This window comes from Danio rerio, chromosome 13 (genome assembly GCF_052040795.2).
Source record: "Danio rerio strain M-AB ecotype USA chromosome 13, GRCz13ab, whole genome shotgun sequence".
Taxonomy (NCBI): domain Eukaryota; kingdom Metazoa; phylum Chordata; class Actinopteri; order Cypriniformes; family Danionidae; genus Danio; species Danio rerio.
The window spans coordinates 51,244,806-51,266,758 of NC_141033.1; the positions used below are offsets into that span (position 1 = coordinate 51,244,806).

Genomic DNA, 21,953 nt, shown 5'->3' on the forward strand with positions numbered 1-21,953 from the left:
TGTATTTATATGTATATGTGTATATGAATGATTGTGTATGTATGTATACATATGTATGTATGTATATGTGGACATATATGTGAGAGGATATCATGGGATCCGGAAGTGTACAAAAAGGAGCACCTGATCGTGATGAACACTGTCTGATGAAGTGGCGCGTTGCTCGAAACGTTACACGCTTTGTGTCAGCTTTTTTAATTTAATAAATTTGTATATTTGGAGCTTTGGTGTTGCCGCCTTTGATGAATATTTCATTTTTTCCAGTGTGCATATGTTACCCAGAGTTGGGTTATAACATTTTTTGTTGGGTTGTTACTTTCCTTTCAACAGTAGATTAATTACTAGTTTACATTCAGATTAAAATATGTGACAATTTACTAGAATCTTCCCAGTTTACTCTATAGGAAACATTGCCTGTTTAATAAAGTCATTTACTGTTGATTAAACAAGCACTTTAGGCATTAACAGCACTTTAAACCTGCTAACTCATTTCACACCAGGGCTTTTTACACTGTGCTTCACCTTGGGTTATTGTCTTGTTAAACCTGAGGCTAAGGCTGTTTTTAAGCTTGAGTTAAACAACGTTTCACACTTGTAATTATCACAGCCTCCAGACGCTAAAGAAAAGTTTAGCAGGCTACAAATCATAAACTTAACAGAGCTGACCTTATTAAATATTCACATGCTCTGTAGAGTCACACAAACTTATGTCAGGAAGGAAAAAAGTTAAAACCAATCTATTTATAATTTCAAGTGTGAGAAGACTTAACTACATTTTGAGTCTAATAATTTAGTAAAATATTTAGGTTTAGCCACAAATTAAATGCAACCAAAGCTGTTCAAAATCAACCTAAAACTTAAATAATTTATATTAGTGAGATTCATTTATTATTAATCTTTTAAAGTGTGAAAGCCAATTTTTTTGTTCCAAAAAGTTTTTTGAGAATTTATATTAAAGAAGCAAAGAATCTGTTTAAGTTTAGATAAGAAAATTAAAATAGTTTTAAAATTATATTAGAAAGTACAAATTTAATTTGGAATTAAATAGCAAGATGTTTTAGATTTAGGTAAAAAAAGATAGCTGATGATTGATTGTGTGGCATGCTGTCCTGGGAGAGAGCCCTGAGCCCGGGGCTCCCTCCCGCTAGCAGGGCGAAAGGGGAGTTTGAGCTCAGGTAGATCTCGAGAACATTAAAAATATTGAATTAAACTCTGTACAAGTAAAAAAGACATTAGATTTAGCTAAAAAAATTAGGTAAGTCACGCTGAAACACTGTATTTTTTAAGGGGTGGGTCAGTTGGCATTTCTGTGTGGAGTTTGCATGTTCTCCCCATGTTGGCGTGAGTTACCTGAATTGAATAAGCTTAATTGGCCGTAGTGTGTGTGTGTGTGTGTGTGTGTGAATGAGTGTGTATGGGTGTTTGCAAGTGTTGGGTTGCAGCTGGAAGGGCATCTGCTGCATAAAACATATGCTGGATAAGTTGGTGGTTCATTATGCTATGGCGACCCCAGATTAAAAAAGGGACTAAGCTGAAAAAAATGAATGAATGTCAAAATCAATCAATCAATCAATCAATCAATCAATCAATCAATCAATAAACAATTTTCTGAACCTATTGTTATACAATGCTAAAATTTCTGTATGCAACTTTTTTTTTTCAGTATGCAAAATAGGGTACATTTAATTAAACAATGTCTCATTTGCATATATAAACATAATATTGCAGTAATCTTGTAAATTGTTAGTGAATGTTTACCATTTTTAATGTTATAAATCAACTAGTGAATCTTATTAGCTATTTTTAAATCCAATTCACCGGCGCTGTTTTGCTTTAAAGGGATAGTTCAAAAACCTGTTTATTTCTTTCCTGTCAGAATCAAGAAATTAGATTTATTTTGAATAATGTTGTAAATCTGTATGCACTGACTTCCATAACATTTGTTTTATAGAAGTCAATAGTTACAGGTCCTCATCTTTCTTCAAACTATCGTCTTTTGTGCTCAAAAGAAAAAAAGAAACCACTTGAGGGTAAGTAGGGACTACATTTTGATTTTTTGTGTGAACTACCCCTTTAAATGGAAAAACTTCAGTAAAAACAGCTGTCAGCGATTTTAAAGCAATTATATTAAGTATTCAGTGTTTACAATTAAAATGTAATACATCATGATTAAAACTCACAACTAAGCTAAGAACAATTATTAGTTTTAGCAACAAATGAAGTGATTTGAACCTACTGTCATCTAATGCTAAGATTTAAGTGCTAGAAATATATGCAAATTAGGGTATATTTAGTTAAACAATGCCTCATTTGCATATCTAAACATATAATTGTAAGAATATTGAAAATTATTTGCAAATATTTGCCATCTTTACTGTTATAAATCAACTGGAGATAACGATTAGCTATTTTAAAATCCAATTCACCTGCGTTGTTTTGCTTCAAGGGAATAGTTCACCCAAATAATGAAAGTTCTGTCATTTACTCACTCGTCACGAACCTGTTTTAGTTTCGTTTTAAATAACTTTGGAAATCTGAATTGACTGACTTCCATAGTATTTGTGTTAATAGAAAATAGTTCTTCATCTTTCTTCAAAATATCTTCTTTTGAGCTCAGAATAAGAAATAAACCACTTAAGGGTGAGTCAATAGTGAGTAAATAATTTTTTTGGGCTGAACTACCCCTTTAAATAGAAAAACACCAGTAAAAACAGGCATCAGTGCGTTTATATGAAGTATTCAGTGTTTACAATTTCAATTTTATACATCATAATTAAAACTCACAAATAAGTTAAGAAATTTTTTCAGCTTTAGCAACAAATGAAGTGTTTTGAACCTACATTCAATGCTAAGATTTATGTGCTAGAAATATATGCAAATTAGGCTATATTAGGGTATATTTAGTTGAATATTTAGTTGAATTAGTATAAACAATGCCTCATTTGCATATCTGTTTTGAACCTACTGTCATCTAATGCTAAGATTTATGTGCTAGAAATATATGCAAATTAGGGTATATTTAGTTAAACAATGCCTCATTTGCATATCTAAACATATAAATGTAAGAGTATTGTAAATTATTTGCAAACGTTTGCCATTTTTATTGTTATAAATCAACTGGAGATAACGATTAGCTATTTTAAAATCCAATTCACCTGCGTTGTTTTGCTTTAAGGGAATAGTTCACCTAAATAAAAAGTTCTGTCATTTACTCACTCGTCACGAACCTGTTTTACTTTCATTTTAAATAAATGGAAATCTGTATTGACTGACGTCCATAGTATTTGTGTTTATAGAAAATAGCCTAGTTCTTCATCTTTCTTCAAAATATCTTCTTTTGAGCTCAGAATACGAAAGAAACCACTTAAGGGTGAGTCAATAGTGAGTAAATACATTTTTGGGCTGAACTACCCCTTTAAATGTAAAAACACCTGTAAAAACAGCCGTCAGTGCGTTATTTATATGAAGTATTCAGTGTTTACAATTTCAATTTTATACATCATAATTAAAACTCACAACTAAGTTAAGAACATTTTTCAGCTTTAGCAACAAATGAAGTGTTTTGAACCTACATTCAATGCTAAGATTTATGTGCTAGAAATATATGCAAATTAGGGTATATTAGGGTATATTTAGTTGAATATTTAGTTGAATTAGTATAAACAATGCCTCATTTGCATATCTGTTTTGAACCTACTATCATCTAATGCTAAGATTTATGTGCTAGAATTATATGCAAATTAGTGTATATTTAGTTGAACAATGCCTCATTTGCATATCTAAACATATAATTGTAGAAATATTGTAAATTATTTGCAAACGTTTGCCATTCTTAATGTTATAAATCAACTGGAGATAACTCTTATCTATTTTTAAATCCAATTCACCTGCGTTGTTTTGCTTTAAAGGAATAGTTCACCCAAATAACGAAAGTTCTGTCATTTACTCACTCGTCACGAACCTGTTTTACTTTCATTTTAAATAACTGGAAATCTGTATTGACTGACGTCCATAGTATTTGTGTTTATAGAAAATAATAGTTACAGGTCTTCATCTTTCTTCAAAACATCTTCTTTTGAGCTCAGAATACGAAAGAAACCACTTAAGGGTGAGTCAATAGTGAGTAAATTTAATTTTGGGGCTGAACTACCCCTTTAAATAGAAAAACACCTGTAAAAACAGCCGTCAGTTCGTTTATATGAAGTATTCAGTGTTTACAATTTCAATTTTATACATCATAATTATAACTCACAACTAAGTTAAGAGCATTTTTCAGCTTTAGCGAGAAATTAAGTGTAAAACAGATGTGAAATCATAAGATTTCACAGAGGATTAGAGGAGACTTCATGTTAAGCGAGAGGGAAAAAGGGCTGAAAACACATTAAATAGAGTGGAATGGCGTGCGTCGCGCGCGCTGCAGCAGTTGCCAGGGGAGATCGAAGGGGAGGGGTTATGATTGGCTGAAGTGGGTCTGTTGCCTGGCAACGGCAAAGGGGTTTGGTAGCGTTGCTGTGCGGCGTGATCTGTGCGCAGCGCCGATGGAGGAAACAGTTTGAGGCTGAACAGTCGGACTACTGACGGGAAAGAAAGCTCCGCGTGTCCCAATGTGAGTAACCAAACCCGGTCTGCTGCTTTCTGTGCTGTCGAGGGACTTTATATGTGTGTGGAAGTTAACACGCGACAGACAGGGCAAGTTGACGTGAAAGGCATGGGCGGATATATCAGGCTGAGCTTCGGTGGTTCCTGTATTGTTTCTTTAGTGCTGTTGTTTGTTGTCGTTCAGATGTCGAATTTCACGGCATTCTTACGAGCGGAATCAGCGATACGCGAACATTCCGTCGCTGCTTCCCCTGCCATGTGCTCCAATCCAGCAAACAACTTCTTTTGTGGTCGAGGACACTTGCTCAAGTGTTCTCGCGCACTTCTGAGTGGAATACCGATATCTGACATGATTTCGCCCGTCACTCTTTTGTTAACAGCGAGAGCGAGTTAGCGCGGAACTCTCACTGAACTCATCTCTTTAGCGTTACATTGTCTTTCTTGATGTGATTCCATTGTGTCCTCGTCTGTTTAGGTTGGTTGTTGGATAATAACTTCAATATTAACTTTTTAGACAATATTTCCTTTGTTAATAATCAGTAGATGGCTTATTACGTTAATATATAAAGTTTTAAACATTTCATTGATTAATATTCAATGAATGTCTTGTGGTAATACAAATGTTTCTATTTCAGCACCAAAATTTACGTTTATTTAAATGTATATAGCAAAGTGTATGTTTTATGCTGTGAGCTTATCGTTTGTGGCGCGTTTAAACACTAAGTTACATTACAGTTCACTTGAATAGCTCCCTTTTGAGACATTAAATGATGTGTCTTGCTTGTAAATATGTCGTTCATTAATTTTCTTTTTGGCTTAGCCTTTTTATCATAGTGGTAATAAGAGGATATTCAGACATACTCCTTAATAATATAATTTCAGAAAAGTATTCTTTGCAAATTATAAATAGGGAAATTATATTAGCAGCAAATGACTATCAAATTATAACATTGTTCACAGTGAATTAGATAGTGTTAATGTTGTTTAAAATCCTACTTGCATGCTAATTTCGATTAAATATTCAAAGTAAAATGGCAAACAAAATAGAGACTGCTTAATGAACAAATGTGCAAATATAAAACCAACTTTACCTCATATCTTTTATTCAGGGTCTCCATGGGGTCCCATTAAATTTTAAAACCTAAATTTTAGGCGTTAAAAAGTATTACATTTACTGACATATTGAATTGTAGTTCTTAAATAGTTTCAAACAGGTCTTAATTTTGCTTTGACCAAGTGAAGCTACTCAGTTTGGGCCTATTTCAATCTAATGACAACAACATATCTCAATAAAACCATATATTTTTAGATTTAAGTTTTTTTTTATTGTAAAGAGATAGTTCACAACAGCTGTTAGACATTTTACAGCGAATTCCCCAAATTAAATTCCCTAATCAGGGAAGGAAAAAAACTAAAATCAATTACATGAGTCCTCATGATAATACTGGGCCATTAGAAAAAAAATCTTAACCCTAAATAAGCCTAAAATTTCATTCTTTGTGGTCTTAAAAGGGTCTTAAAAAGACTTATTTGACTTAATGAAACCTGCAGAAACCCTGTTTATTAATCAAGGATCGCCACAGCGGAATGAACCGCTAATCTATCAAGCAAATGTTTTACACAGCAGATGCCCTTCCAGCTGCAACCTATTAAATATATCATACAAGATAAAAAAAAGTAAAATAGTTTTTAAAGGAGCATATGACATTGCTTACAATGTCAAAAGCTTGTATGATGGACCGAACACATTGTAAAGCTTTTATTTGAGAGTAAAGGTAAATGTTTGAATTTACTCAATAGATTTACAAGTGTTGTTTTTTGACTCAGCAGTTTTATTAATGATGGTTGGATTGAGCCTGGATTGAGATGATGAGCATTGTAATTGTTTCTGAGTTGTTCATTCTCTGCCAACAAGTCTTGTCAATGAATTTGGTGGGTTTTTTTTGTTATGAGATTTTTTTTTGTGCGATTTAATTGAGTATATGTTTTAAGTATAAAATAAGTGTTGGACTAAGAATATCAGGGTCTTAAAAATTCTTAAAATGTCTTAAATTTCACAAACAAAAGGCCTTAAAAAGTCTTAAATTTACTGAAATATTGTCTTGTAGATCTTAAATCATTTTAAGCAGGTCTTAATTTTCCTGTGTCCAACACTGTAAAACCCAAAAAGTTAAGGTAACTCAAAACAGTTTGAGGAAACCGATTGCAACAAACCATTTAACTTCAAAAACTAATCCTAATGAGTACTGTGAACTTAATCCATTTGAATAAATGAAACAATTTGAGCACAGCACAACCCCATAAACGAAGAGAACTCAAACCCACCGAGTACTGTAAAACCCTACAAGTTAAGGCAACTCAAACTGTTTGAGGAAACCAATTGCAACAAACCATTTGAGTAAAAAAAAACTAGTCTATATGAGTACTGTGATCTAACTCCATTTAAGTTGAAGTAATGAGGTATTTAATTAACTCATTACTTTCATCGCTGAGTTCAAAACTTCTCTCAAATAAGTAAAATTAACTTAAAGTAAATTTTGAGTTAACTACACTCATTTCATTTGATAAAGTTGATTGTTGGGTTTACAGGTAAGTAAAGCTATCCATTTGGGCCGACATCCATCTAACCACAGCAATCCATCTCAATAATATATATTTTTATTTATTTATTTATTTATTTTAAATTTTTACTTTTTATTGCGAAGAGATCCGATTTACAATAGCTGTTTGCCTATTTTAAAGCAGTTTCAGGGAAAGAAAACTAAAAACAATTACACAATTCCTCATGATAATAACAGAGCAATACATCACTTTACATAATACATTATACTCAATCAGATTGGGCCAAAAGTCAACAAATGTATATTTTTGATTGTTTATGTCACTGTCTCCAGTCTCCACAATAAATAAACTTTTAACAATGTTAAACTTGCCTTTAAAAAAATATATATTATGTTTAAAAAACATTTATAAACAACTAGAGTTTTCTTGTTTTGACACATTAAAATATGTTGCTTAGAAATAATTACACCATATTTGTTTGTTTTTTGTGGCAACTGACCGGGCCATTATAAGTCATCATTAGTGTTTAGCCCTGTGTAAGTCTAAAATGTTATTCATAATGGTCCTAAAAGGGTCTTAAAATGTCTTAAATTGGACTTGATTAAACCTGGTATATGAGTGTATGTCAGCATTGGCAATCTAGTTTACTAGAAATCTCGCCATTGGTTATAAGAAACACATTATTTGAGTAGTAGTGTGTTTAATATGAAAGTAAAACGTGTTACAAACAGCATACTGACATGGTTTTTGTGAGTCATTACACCTATACTGCCAGAAATGAAATCTGTTGACATGCATGCCTGCCATACCACCTGTGTCAGAGACGTTTTTGACAGGAAACATTTGACTTAACTTTACTCTGAGTTTAGTTCCTCTTAGTTCTTGGTAGCTTTTGTTTGTGAAAAAAGAGCCTGTTCGTTGCCTGCTGCGGGGTCCATATGAGCTCCATTCACTGGAAGCTTGACCTCATTGACATGATGCAATCTGTTCACAGGATAATCACTTTCAGAGCAAGACTGCTCATTGATTGAATATGCTTTGCTATTATTCCCTAACGTTCGAGTCACAACAACTTATTATGCCAACGATCGTGTCTGCAATTCATCGCCCACTTCTCCTGAATCCCCTAAATGCTGGAGCTTAAGTCTCGACATGGCATCACTTTAAAAGCAAGCAAACAGCTGTGGGAATTCTCGACTAATCTTATCAAGATGTTTTTATGATGCTGTGCTCGCATGTATTGTGTTGTGGTTAATATTTGACACCAGTCATTGCTAAAGATCAGCTAGAAAAGTTAGAAACCTTGAACTGGATGAAGAAACAAATTAAATTGAGTGTTTTGTTTAATGTAGGGATGTGCAATATTGAAGAAAAATGCTAAATAATGCGATATTTTTCTATATGTAATAATCTGATATATATATTTTTAAAATTATAATCAAATATACGCTTCATATTATTTCCGGAAAAAGAAAGCATCACTACAACTTAGGGCTGCACAATATATCGTTTCAGCATTGCAATGGGATCATTCACTATAGTCACATTGCAGGATATGCAATATTGAGTTAATCACTTGCATGGATTTTTAAGGCCTGTGACTGTATGAGAATTTTAAAGGCATTCAGGCCTAAGAAATTGCACCATTTGTAACTTTAATAACTGTTAATTTAATTGAATTATTCATAGAAAAAGGAGACTATGCAGTATAATTGTACATTTGATTATTCAATTACTGTTATACCCAAAAAGTTAATCCTCAGAAAAAAATACAAGACTGTTTTCTTCATTGCATTTATATATGCTTTTAGATTGTTTAATATATTTTTGCAGATGTGCTTCCTTATAGAACCATACCAATCAATCTAAAATTATAAATTCTTTCCAAATAGAGGTAAAGGCATCTAGTGAAATTGTACTCGTATTACAATATATATAGCAGAAAAACCAAAATTACACAATAAATGTCAGATTTTTCCTATATCGTGCAGCCTTACAACAAGTATGTGTGAAATACAACCTGAAATCTCAAACAGAATTTTCAGACTAGATTCGATCAAGTGATTTTTACAGATGTCGTATTGGACATACAAGAATAACCCATGTTTTTTTAGATGAAGACCCCTAATGTTTATAATGCACAATTCCTCTCACAGTAAAACACTGCTGGATTGTCCTGCTTTTAATGATTCCAGGAGACTTTTTTTTTATTAAATGAATTTAAATGACATTTTTAGCAAAGTGACACCAGGAATGTAGAATTTGTATTATGTATTAACGCTGAACATTGTCAAATTGTTTGTTGATGTTTAATTATATTTTTATTATTATTGAAATATTCTTGCCATGAAAATGGACTTGGTTGCTGACATGGCATTAAATAAAAAATACATTACATTATCCCTACTACACTTTCTTATGAAAGTGAACAGCCGTGTTTTACTGTTGCATAAAACAAATTAAACATTTCAACAATGTAAAGCAAACTAAAGTAAATATTAACTTGACAACATCAAGAACACTTTCCTGACAGCATCAGGAAAACAACAACACTTTAAATGACTCGGGTTACAAATTTGCTGTTTTATTGATTTCTTAACATGGCTTGATTGCTTGATCATGAGGTATTTCAGCATCCATAATAAAATTATTACAGATTTTTTGGACAATAAAATAACAGCATAACAGATAATTGCCTGATGTGCTGTAAAATCTTTTAAAAGTTGTGCTAGTTGCAGGCAAAGATAAATTTGCATTAAATTGCTAATTTGTTGATGGAGTTGACATCAAAATTATTTGCCCTCCTGTGAACTTCTTTTCCCCAAATTATGTTGAACAGTAAAGAAATTGTTGGCCCCCCTGAATTATTAGACTGCTTGTTTATTTTTCACCCAATTTCTGTTTAGGAAGAAAGATTTTTTCAGCACATTTTTAAACATAATAGTTTTAATAACTCATTTCTAATAACTGTTTTATTTTGTCTTTGCCATGATGACAGTAAATAATATTTTACTAGATATTTTTCAAGATACGTCTATACAGCTTAAAGGGACATTTAAATGCTTAACTAGGTTAATTAGGTTAACAAAGCAGGTTAGGGTAATTAGACAAGTTATTGTATAACAATTGTTTGTTAATAAAATATAGCTTAAAGGGGCTAATAATTTTGTCCCTAAAATAGTGTTTAAATAATTAAAAACTGCTTTTATTCTAGCCGAAATAAAACAATTAACGCTTTCTCCAGAAGAAAAAACATTATCAGACATACTGTAAAAATTCCCTTGCTCTGTTAAACATCATTTGGAAAATATTTAAAAAAAGAAAACAAATCGAATGGGCTAATAATTCAGAATTTAATTGTATGTATGTGTGTATGTATGTGTATGTATATATATATATATATATATATATATATATATATATATATATATATATATATATATATATATATAAATAGAGGGATGGATGGATGGATGGATACAGACGTAGTTGATGGCATTGGTTGTGTGCATATATTTGTTATTGGTTGCCGTTGGCTGACTTGCTTAGCCCTACTAAAGAAGTGCTACCTCATTAATGTCAAATAGATTCATTGAGTTCAACTCAGACTGTTGAATTAATTCAGAGGAGAGGGTTGTGGGTTGGTCAGTTCTCTACATTCAACAGATGTTCTTTGCTGACAGCAAGACCCAAGATAAACAGCACACAAAGACAACAACAAGATAAAAGAAACAACTGCTCACCCTATTGTTTAACTGCCAGTTGAACAGACTCAGTAGTTTGGGATGTGGTGCGAAATGAAATCTTTTAGCCTAAAGTCAAGAACCTAAAATGAACATTTCCTCACCAGTTCCTCACAGTCAATGGTTTTAAATGTCCTCTGTTAGACACAAAACAAGATATTCTGAAGAATGTTGTAAAAAAGTTGCTATTGACATGTATAGTAGGAACAAAAAGTAGCATGTAAATCAATGCCCCACCAATATTCTTCAGTCTATTTCTTTCAACAGAAGAAAGAAACTCAAGTTTGGAACTAGTGAATTTTATTTTTTTGGTGAACTGTCCCTTTTAGTGTCACAAATTCGTATTTATTTAAATAGAAGTGTATGTACTAGGTGGTACAAAGACCCCAGAAATCATTACACTTCTGAAGGACTTTTACTTTTACTCTTCGAACTCAAATCAAGACCATTCATTCATTCATTCATTTTCTTGTCGGCTTAGTCCCTTTATTAATCCGGGGTCGCCACCGCGGAACGAACCGCCAACTTATCCAGCAAGTTTTTTTACGCAGCGGATGCCCTTCCAGCCGCAACCCATCTCTGGGAAACATCCACACACACACTCATACACTACGGACAATTTAGCCTACCCAATTCACCTGTACCGCATGACTTTGGACTGTGGGGGAAACCAGAGCACCCGGAGGAAACCCACGCGAAGGCAGGGAGAACATGCAAACTCCACACAGAAACGCCAACTGAGCCGAAGTTCGAACCAGCGACCCAGCAACCTTCTTGCTGTGAGGCGACAGCACTACCTACTGCGCCGCTGCCTCGCCCCAAATCAAGACCAGTATAAAAATAGATATTATTTGTTGGTGTTTTTATAAATGTATTTTAATTGTCACCTGTTTGTGGTGACCCAAGTTCGATTTCCATCTTTTTTTTGCCAACCCTTCCGTTCATTACAGTCTCATACATTAATTTAACTTTAATGCACATTGACTTGTTTAAAAGATCTGTACGTCGATATTAGGCATATTTTTGTTTCATGATTTTTTGTTTAAGGATAATCTTTTCACTTTGCCTTTAAAATGGCTTTTCTTTTGATTACATCATCAAGTTCACCTCCTCTCCAACCTGTCATATAGAGAGAGATATGTTTGGGAATCAAAAAATCGATGTCTATTCTGGAATTGGATACTTGGATTAAGAATCAGATTCTTGTTATAAAATTAATTTTGATTCCTATTGATTCCTGTACGTGTTAAAATTTTATTTTAACTTATTAATCTACCAGTAACTTTAACACTGGTGAACACCTTGAATAATAATGTAAACATTAGTTTAAAGTAGGACAACAGGATGTGCTTAAAAGGTTTCTTTCATTTAAACCAGCTTTTATGAATGCAAATTTAGCCTTGAAACCGTCCTATGATTCTTTTGCATGTGTTAGATGAATGTTTTTTTTTTGCATGAGCAATTTCAGATTTGTTGCATACTTTTTTTTTTTATTTAATTACTGTCGATGTACGCAATACGTTAAACAAGTTTTATAGAATTAAAGTGTAAAAAACTGTAAAACTGAATAAAATGTATAGGCCTAAGATTGGAAATAAAGGAAATCAATTATCTATGATTTCATAAGTTAATGCATAGAGTAGCATACTCATAAAGTGGGATTATTTGATCTGAAACTCTTAGAAACAGTTTCTTTTTGTAAATTATAAACATTGCATTTGTGAATTAATCAGATTTAGTTTAAATGTACATATATTACTGAACGATTGAGGACAAATCGAGGCAAAGGCAGATTCTGCTTGACTATTCAGCATTGAGCTCCACTGTGTTATAAAGGTGATTGCTTATGTTTTCATTGCAATAAGTTATTATTGTAAATGTTTTGCTGCATTTGTTAATAGGATTTAAAGTAATGTTTTCTATAAATTAGGAAATTACCCATGGCATCTTTATTGTAATATAGTTTGGTGTATTTATCTTCAGCACGCGGCTCTCAATGATTTTTGCTTTTTGGCGTTTCCCTGATTTAGATATTCTAAATCGATCAGCAGAATCGAATTTGGAATTGGAATCAAGAACATTCTAGCGATACCAAACCATAGACATAACACATAAGAGACCATTGTTGTCATTGGGAGTAATGCAACAACATTTGTTTGGTGGCTTTCCTAGATCCACAGCACATATACACTATTCAATCAGCACTTAATACAGATTTTTTTTTCCCATTTAAAGATGTAAATTGTTTGCAAACAAGTGATTTTAATTCAAATTATGTTGAATTAAAAAAGGGAGCGTTTCTATAAAATAAAAGCACTGTTAATCATAGGATTTCCAAGTGTACTTCTACCTAATAAAATAAACATAAGATGAGATATAAGATGACCTAGAGGTAGATGATTTATAAATTTCAGCTTTTTAAAAATCCTGTCAAGTTTTCCAGTGAGATTCTCTTACTGAAATGAATGCCGAATAAAAATCCCTCCTTATTGTGTTTAAATAGACCACTCAGGCTAGTACTGCTTTCGTTTCTTTCACTTGCCTAAATCACTAAGCAAAACACTTTTGTAGTGTGAAGCTCTTAGAAATGCGTGTAGAGAGCGGAAGCGTTCGCTGATGAGGATGTGAATTGGCTGAATGGATATATCCCCGGATGGGTGTTGCAGACATTGTGGGATGTCCTGTCTTAGACGTGGAACTAAACACATACGGAAAACTCTGCTCTGTTGTGTTTCACCACAGACAAATCATGTCATGCATGCTGAGAACGAAACGATGGTGAATTATAATTCACTATAGTCTGATGATGATTGACAACTAGTATAGGTTGTTTGCATGATTAGTGAGTTTTTGTCGCAATTAAAAATTTCTTAATAAGCTTTAAATCGCAATATTATCACAATATTGACCCAAGCTGCAAAAAAAGATTACTTTAACAGGTATAATTAAACAAATACTCTGTGTATTGCTTTATTTAACATGCATGTTCAGAATAAACATATTTCAACCAAATTAAATGGCAAAAGAAGGATAACTACAATTCTGAACACTTCACAATAAAGTCTCATTAATAAATATTAGTAAATGCATTAAAATCAACAGTGAAAATAGCAATTTTATAGTTATGTTAATTAATTTGAAAAATACTGTTGCCTCACAGCAAGAAGGTTGCTGGATCGAGCCTCAGCTGGGTCAGTTTGTATGTTCTCCCCGCAGTCGCGTGGGTTTCCTCCGGTTTTCAGTCCAAAGACATGCGGTACAGTTGAATTAGGTAGGCTAAATTGTCCGTAGTGAATGAGTGTGTATGGATGTTTCTCAGAGAGGGGTTGCCGCTGGATGGGCATCCGCTGCGTAAAACATGTGCTGGATAAGTTGGCGGTTATATGAGTATAAAGGTATGGTGTTGCCTTGGATGGATAAGCAGTTATTTCAAAAATAGGCAACAGTTCGTGGAAATTGACAACCATAAATCTTCATATCTAAATGTAAATTGTGGCACACCACAAGGATCATTTTTAAGTTTAATGTTGTTTATTAGGGGCGAGGCAGTGGTGCAGTAGGTATTGCTGTCGCCTCACAGCAAGAAGGTCGCTGGGTCACTGGTTCGAACCTCAGTCCAGTTGGCGTTTCTGTGGAGTTTGCATGTTCTCCCTGCCTTCGCATGGGTTTACTCCGGGTGCTCCGGTACAGGTGAATTGGATAGGCTAAATTGTTCGTAGTGTTTGAGTGTGTGTGTGAAAGTGTGTGTGGATGTTTCCCAGAGATGGGTTGTGGCTGAAAGGGCATCCGCTGCGTAAAAACGTGCTGTATAAGTTGGCGGTTCATTCCACTGTGGCGACCCCAGATTAATAAAGGGACTAAGCCGACAAAAAAATGAATGAATGAATGAATATTGTTTATTATTTACATTTATGATATGTGTAAGATATTTCATCTATTTAAGTTTATTTTATTTGCTGATGATACAAGTATCTTTTGTTCTGGGGATAATCTACCAAAACAAAGGTTATGTTATTTATTAAATTAAAAAGTAGTCATATAATTTAGATTAAAAACTGATAATGAAGTTATAGAAAGAGTATATGCAATTAAGTTTCTTGGTGTTGTATTGGACCACAAAATTAGCAAATAAGTAATGTGATATCAAAATTAGTAAAAACAGTAGCAATAGTGTATAAAGCAAGATTTATCCTGGACAATAAATCTATGTTTGTATTATATAACAAACTGATTTTGCCATATTTGAGTTATTGTGTTGAAATAGGGGAAAACATCTAACTTTCGATCCTTATGTACAATGCAGAAAAAAAGAAATGTGGGGTATTTGGAGCATACAAATCCTTTATTTTTAAAATTGAAGATACTTAAACCTAATTATTTGGTTACATTTAAAACAGCACAATTTATGTTTAAAGCTAGAAATAAATTACTTCCGAAGTGCATACTAACGTTTTTAAAGAAAGACAAGGGGAGAAGAACATTTTGAGATAATCTGAGAGAAAATTTCAGGAGGTTGAAAACAAGGACAGCTTTAAAAAGTTTGTGTATGTCTGTATGTGGTGTGAAATTTTGGAACAGTCTAGAACAGATTCTCAAACAATGTCAGGATATTAATCAATTTAAAAAGTTGTGTAAATATATATTAGTAAAGGAATAAAACAAAAGGATACAATGAGAAAGGTGTGATTAAATTTCAATTAATAGCTGTGTGCAGTACTATGTATTTTTATTGGGTCTATGTTTTAAAATGTAAATGTACAATTGGAATCAAACATATAATATGTCGAAGATGCCAAAAGGATCAAATATGTCTCATGCAAAGCTCGTATGTCCCATGTAAAAAGAAGAAATAAGTAAAAGAAGAAATAAGTTTAATAGACGAATGATGTGGTGGTAATGAGGTGGGAAAATAATAAGCTTGTGCTTCATCCCGCTCCATTTTCGACCATGTTGAAATGTTCTTTTTTTTTGTTAAGGAATTTTTATGTATGAAATTTCTGTTAAAAAAAAAAAAACCTGATGTTAACAAATAGACGCTGGTTGCAGAGTAAATAATAAATTCCTGTAGCTGTAAATAATTATTGATGTTTTTTTAAGTGATCAATATTGTGCATGTTTATTATCATGGTATATTGAATTATTGAATATCGGCATGTCTAGCCAGTGATGCAGAAAAGCTCTTCTGGGGCTCAATTGACAGCATCAGAAGTGATGGACACTGCATTCTTGATGTAGGTTTACTGAGCTTAATTTAATTTTGAGAGTCTAAATTAGATGTCATTCGCCTTGAGACCTTGAGCTCACATGTTGGGAATCTAAATAGGAAGCAGTTCTTAAAGGGAAAGTTCACCCTAAAATTTAATTTGGGTATTAAATTACTCTCATCCAGCCAGTCCTTTTCTAGATTAAAGTTTTTATTTGTTGATACTGTAATCTTTGGTAATTCATAAAACACAAGTCAACAGCTGCAGGCACTTTTCAAGCTATATGAACTGATTCTGTTTGTTTTCAAGAGGGTGGATGACTATATGTGTTGTATTGGTCATCAAAACAGGTCTTATGCTTATCCAGGATGCTGCAACCTTTGTAAAAAAGTAAAACTATGCTTTCCAATACAATTTCGATTAGGAAGATTGATTTAACAGATTTCCTATATTTCAAATGTCTTTATTCGCTTGTTAAGTTCTGACATGGAATACTGTTTCCGGGTCCAAGCCTCTACAAATTGAGAAAATGTTAGTTTATGATCACTTTTTAGTCATATCACACATTTAAGTGACATTTTTAAAATATAAAACCATGAAGTACGCAACACTTTCTGGATTTGCTGCATCAGACACCAATATATTAACAATTGCAAAAACAAAAAAATAACTTTCTGGCTATCGGATATTAAGCATTTATGTATAGACCAGTGTTTCTCAACTGGTGGGTCGCAGGAACATTTTCACTGTGTCGCGGAGTGTGTAGTCAAAAACCACAAAAATTAAATCTTTTACTTATTTTGCTTCTATCAGACTTTTATTTTGAAATGCGTGTGCGACAACTGAACTTTTCCTTACCCTAACCACTGTTTACAGTATTTGACGTTTTTACTCTGTAATATTACTATAATTTGATGCTTTGTTAAATGACAGCAATAAAGTATTGTTTATTTGTAAACCTTGGTGATTTTCTTATGATTTACCTGTCACTACTTGTGTATGTTAACAAGTAAACACAAATTAATTTAACCCCGGCATCCTGGCCAAATCTGCCCACTGGCCTCTGTCCATCATGGCCTCCTAACCCTCCCCATATCATGATTGGCATATCATCACTCTGTCTCCTCTCCACCAATCAGCTGGTGTGTGGTGTGCGGTCTGGCGCAAAATGGCTGCCGTCGCGTCATCCAGGTGGATGCTGCACACTGGTGGTGGATGAGGAGACCCCCCCCCCCCCCCCATTGTGTAAAGCGCTTTGAGTGCCCAGAAAAGCGCTATATAAATGTAACGAATTATTATTATTATTATTATTAAATTAATTATAATTCCAAGATTATATTATAGTTCCTAAAAAGTTTGGGGTCGCGGCTTGATGACCATGTACAAATGTGGGTCCTATTGAAACAAGGACTGACACGGAGGGATCCATTATGCAGTATTTATTAGTCACAGTCAAACACAAACATCCAATACGCACTAAAGTGCGAACACAGATCAACAGTAATCAATAATGGTCGAGGGGCTGGCGGCTGACAGACACAGAGTGATTTACCAGGCATAGATCAGTGGCAGGCGGCTTGGTTCAGAATAGTGATGTGACGTTGTGCGCTGAGGCTTCGAAGCATGTATTAAAAAAAACGATACATCTCGCAGTGAAGCAGTGTACCGGAGCTTGATTCGTTTTGCCATCATCACGTGATCAGTGACGTCCGAAGCTTCATCTTCGCCTTTACCCACGTGACTGCTTCGAATTTTGATTCAAAGGTTTAAACACCCTCATAGTAAAGTGTAAAGCGAGAGAATTGGCGTCTATTACATACATTTGTTTCAAAGCACTGCACCAGTCCCACACACCAGTAATTAAACTAAACTACAATAGTATTTTTTAGTAAAAAGGTTTTGAACAATACTAAAGTGTATTAGCGTATTTTTTTATGACTATCTTTAAAGAAAACCACCGCATATCGTAGTATTGTGTTTAACAGAGACCCTGAAGCATCGTTCACATAGCGTCCTCCTAGAGCACTCGCCTCCCAATCAGGAATTGCTGGTTCGATCCCTGCTTGGAGCGGGACTAATTGTATTATGATAAACTTTTGAATACCTTGGATTTTACTACAATCATCAGTTGTGTAATGTAATATATCTTGTGTAAAAACTACAGTAATTGAGTAATTTGTTTATATTGCTGTTGTTGTATTACTACATGAATGAGTTGGTCAGTTGTGAACATTTGACATTATGGCAACACAGTGCTTTCCCACACTTTCACCAGAAGAGGTCCTCATCGAGCTCTGATTTAGAAAGCTTCGAGTAACGAACCTTTTTCCGATACAATTGAGTCGAGCGCTTCACTGGTTCAGAAAGCTTCATTTCACCATCACTAGTTCAAAATCCTTTAGGCAGGCTTGGGTCGAGGGCAGGCAGCGTGGTTCAGAGTCCGTGTATCAAGCAAGGGTTGTGGGCAGGCAGAAGGCAACTCAGAGTCAGAAACTGTCCAGGGTTATACACAGAACATCAGGCAGGAAAGACCGCTCAGTAATGCTGGCCGGGGCTAAACAAGACTTTGCAATGAATTGGAGTTTGAGTGTGGCTTATATAGGGAGCGTGAGTCGTTAACTAGATTAAGTTCAGGTGTGTGCACAATCAGTTTAGATGGATGATGTAATGCTTAAAAGTCCGGGGATGGTGACCTCTGCTGGCCAGCGAGGGGAATGACTGGGACCGAGTCGGTGACACCTATGGCCAAACTAGTTGAGAACCATTTCAATGAAGTGATGCTATTAGCCCATTTCCTGCCTGTTGCCAAACTATTCATAACTGTAACAAGAGGTGATTCCATCATATCTTAACCTTAAAACGGAAATCATGACATTATTTGCCAACATGTGGACATTTTGGAGTTCTTGGAAGCTATGGAAATTAAAAATGTAAACCAGGAAATACGTTAGGACCATTGTTATCGTTTACATCTCTTAAAGTGGTCTTTATATTGTGATCAGGATTTTCTGAAGTATTCCATCTCTTTGTAAACATTTATTATTAGCATTTGTTGAGTTTCCCTAGTTTGATACAGCGCTTGGATCTGGAAACCGCTTTGTGTGACGTCACACTTAACAATCGGATATGGAACTGGAATACTTTGATGAATATGCTCAGTATGATTTGCCAAGGCTGTAGGTTAACTGTGGTAAATAATATTCAGTTTTTTTGCACAGAATAATCATGTCAGTTCATAAGATGTGACATGTCAAGAAGCCATGAGTATTGATTTTGTGTTGCCTGTATGTGTTTATTTGACTTTCGAAACTGGTCTGTTTTTATGAATAATTCAGTTTCAGCTAAAAATCTTCATTATTGTTCTAGTGGAGGACAACACGATGGCTCAGTGGTTAGCACTGTTGCCTCACAGCAAGAAAGTCTCTGATTTGAGTCTCGGCTGGGTCAGTTGGCATTTTATGTGTGGAGTTTGCATGTTCTTCCTGTGTTGGCGTGTTACAGGTTTCTCCCATAGTCCAAACACATGTGCTGTAGGTGAATTGAATAAACTGAATTGGCCGTAGTGTATGTGTGTAAATGAGTGTGTAGGGATTTTTCCCAGTACTGGGTCGCAGCTAGAAGGTCATCCACTGTTTGAAACATATGCTGGATAAGTTGGCGGTTCATTCTGCTGTGGCGACGCCTGATGAATAAAGGGATTAAACTCAAGGAAAATTAATAAATGGATATTTTAGTGGAGAAACAAAATCATCCACATCTTTGGATGGCTTGAGAAGGAGTAAATGGGGTGTCAAGTTTTTCAGGTTTGTTCATTAATGTTCAGTTATGTCACTCAGTGAATCAAATTTAAATATTTAATGCAGCAGGGTGTCCGCGGGGTCTTAAAGTATTACAAGGTGATAAATTAATTATGAGAAAATGAAGGCCCTTGAAAAGTTTTTTGAGTTTTTACGAGGTCTTAAATTTTGTTCAAGCCTTGTCCAAAGTGTTTGACTCCAAAAAAGCATAAATATATTTATTTTCCTCCTAACACTAGCAACAGCAAGCTTGATCCACTTGATTGGTTCGGGCCGGGGTGTGTCCGGCCAAGCTCCTCCGTCCGGGTTATGTCACTTAATTTGTGAAAAATGCGGGAAGGTGATGTGACGCTCTCCACATGTAGTGAAACCATAGAGCGAAACAGACGACAAAATGGGAAATTGTAAGTTTGAGTACTCCCGGTTGGCGAAAGATGAGTTTAAGCAGTGGCTGAAGCCTGTTGCTGGAAAAAAAAACGCGCAATATATTCTTTCAACCTTTGTTTCTTCCGAGTTTATCTACAGGGTCGTGCTCCATTGATTTATTTAACAACTGTTTATTAGATTAAAGGTTTAATCTAAACTGATTAGAAACAATGAGGTCTTAAAATATTCTCAGAAGGTCTTTAAAAAGTCTTTAAAAAGTATTGAAATTACCTTTACAATCCCTGCCTATACCCAGTTCAGTTACATCTAATTTATTAATCAAACTTGTTATTATGTTTTCAGTGTTTTGAGGCATATTGAGTGGTTCTCAATGACATTTATGATATTATTTAAACAGTGACTGATTTGCTTTCCTTCACGTATGAATGGATGACTATGAAAGACTGCAATATTTTTTATTTTACTGTAGAACTTTCATGTGCGAGCCAGTGCATGATAAAACACAAACTATGCATCTAGATTTTCTACAAACGCTCTTCTTAATTTTTTTTTTTAAAGAAACATGTTTTGTGAACACTTAAACTCTGTTGGTGTTTCTAGCCGGGTTCAATCCAATTAATTAATATTTTTGCAAACATGCATTCACAATGGTTTGAACCATTATAGGGGTGGTCAAATGTGTATTGGAGGTATTTATTATTTTAATTATTAATATAATTTAAGATTTTTTTTTCATTTATTTTATTTAACAGGGACAATGGTCATTAATCAACAGTAAAACTGTAAATAAGCCAGAGTCAGCCACAAGGGCTAATTTTTATCTGTTGCCCCAAGACGCAGATCAGAGCAAACTATTTCTTTACTACTTAAGGATAGATCCCTTACATCTTGTTTTGATGTACTTCAGGTGGGATCAAGCGTTAATTAGGGGGGTCAGACCCCCAAACCCCCCTGTAATTCGCACCCTGCATTTAGGTGATGTCAGGGCTTAAGTTCTATAAACTCCTCCCCGCTGTAAGCAAACTCTGCTCTGATTGGTCAGCTGGCCCAGTCTGTTTTGATTGGTCTTTTTGTATCTATTCCATGTCTGAAATGAAACAAGATTATGCAAATATGTTGCATTGATTGTGTTGACGTAGATCAAGATTTAGAAATATAACAACTTGATAAAGTGAGTCGAATCTTTTCTTTGAGAAACAATGTTTATATTTATCATGTTTTTTTTTTTTGCTGAACAACTTCGCAGACTGTTTCTGTTGAATGACAGCTACGTTACAAACTGCAAATTAGTTCTCGTCAAATAAATGGCAATCATGATCTCTGAATTCCACGTAATTCCCACCTCGAGTCGTACAACTCACCCGCCCGGTTTCTGAAAGCAGTGTTGACGCGCGTGTCTGCTGATACTATCTAGCCTTTGTTAGCAGGTGACTGTGTGTGCGTTGACTGCAGCTGCACGTCACTCATCAGCTGAACGCTTCCCTGTTATTGCTCACTTTCTCTCCAACCGACCAGGAAGAGGCTCGTTCCCCCCAAAATCTCCAAAGGCTGCAGTTGTCTTGGTTACATGTGCATACTAATCCAATATAGGTGGATGCTCCAAATTTGGGTTGCAAATGTTAAAAATAGCACTTTCCTCCAGTGCAGAAAGCACTTCCTTG

General features: G+C 34.5%; 1 protein-coding gene and 1 long non-coding RNA gene across 3 annotated transcripts in view; both read left to right on the top strand.

Moving 5' to 3' along the window:
- Positions 1 to 21,953, top strand: part of LOC147841212 (uncharacterized) — a 1,204,737-nt gene that overhangs the window by 68,860 nt on the left and 1,113,924 nt on the right. The gene's annotated exons all lie outside the window — the stretch shown is intronic.
- The window catches only part of foxn2a (forkhead box N2a), a 70,441-nt gene continuing 53,013 nt past the window's right edge, over positions 4,526 to 21,953 (top strand). For both annotated transcript variants that reach the window (XR_015506456.1, XM_087279843.1), the window contains exon 1: positions 4,526 to 4,606. The gene's annotated coding sequence lies outside the window, so the exon portion shown is untranslated. The remainder of the gene's footprint in view (positions 4,607 to 21,953) is intronic.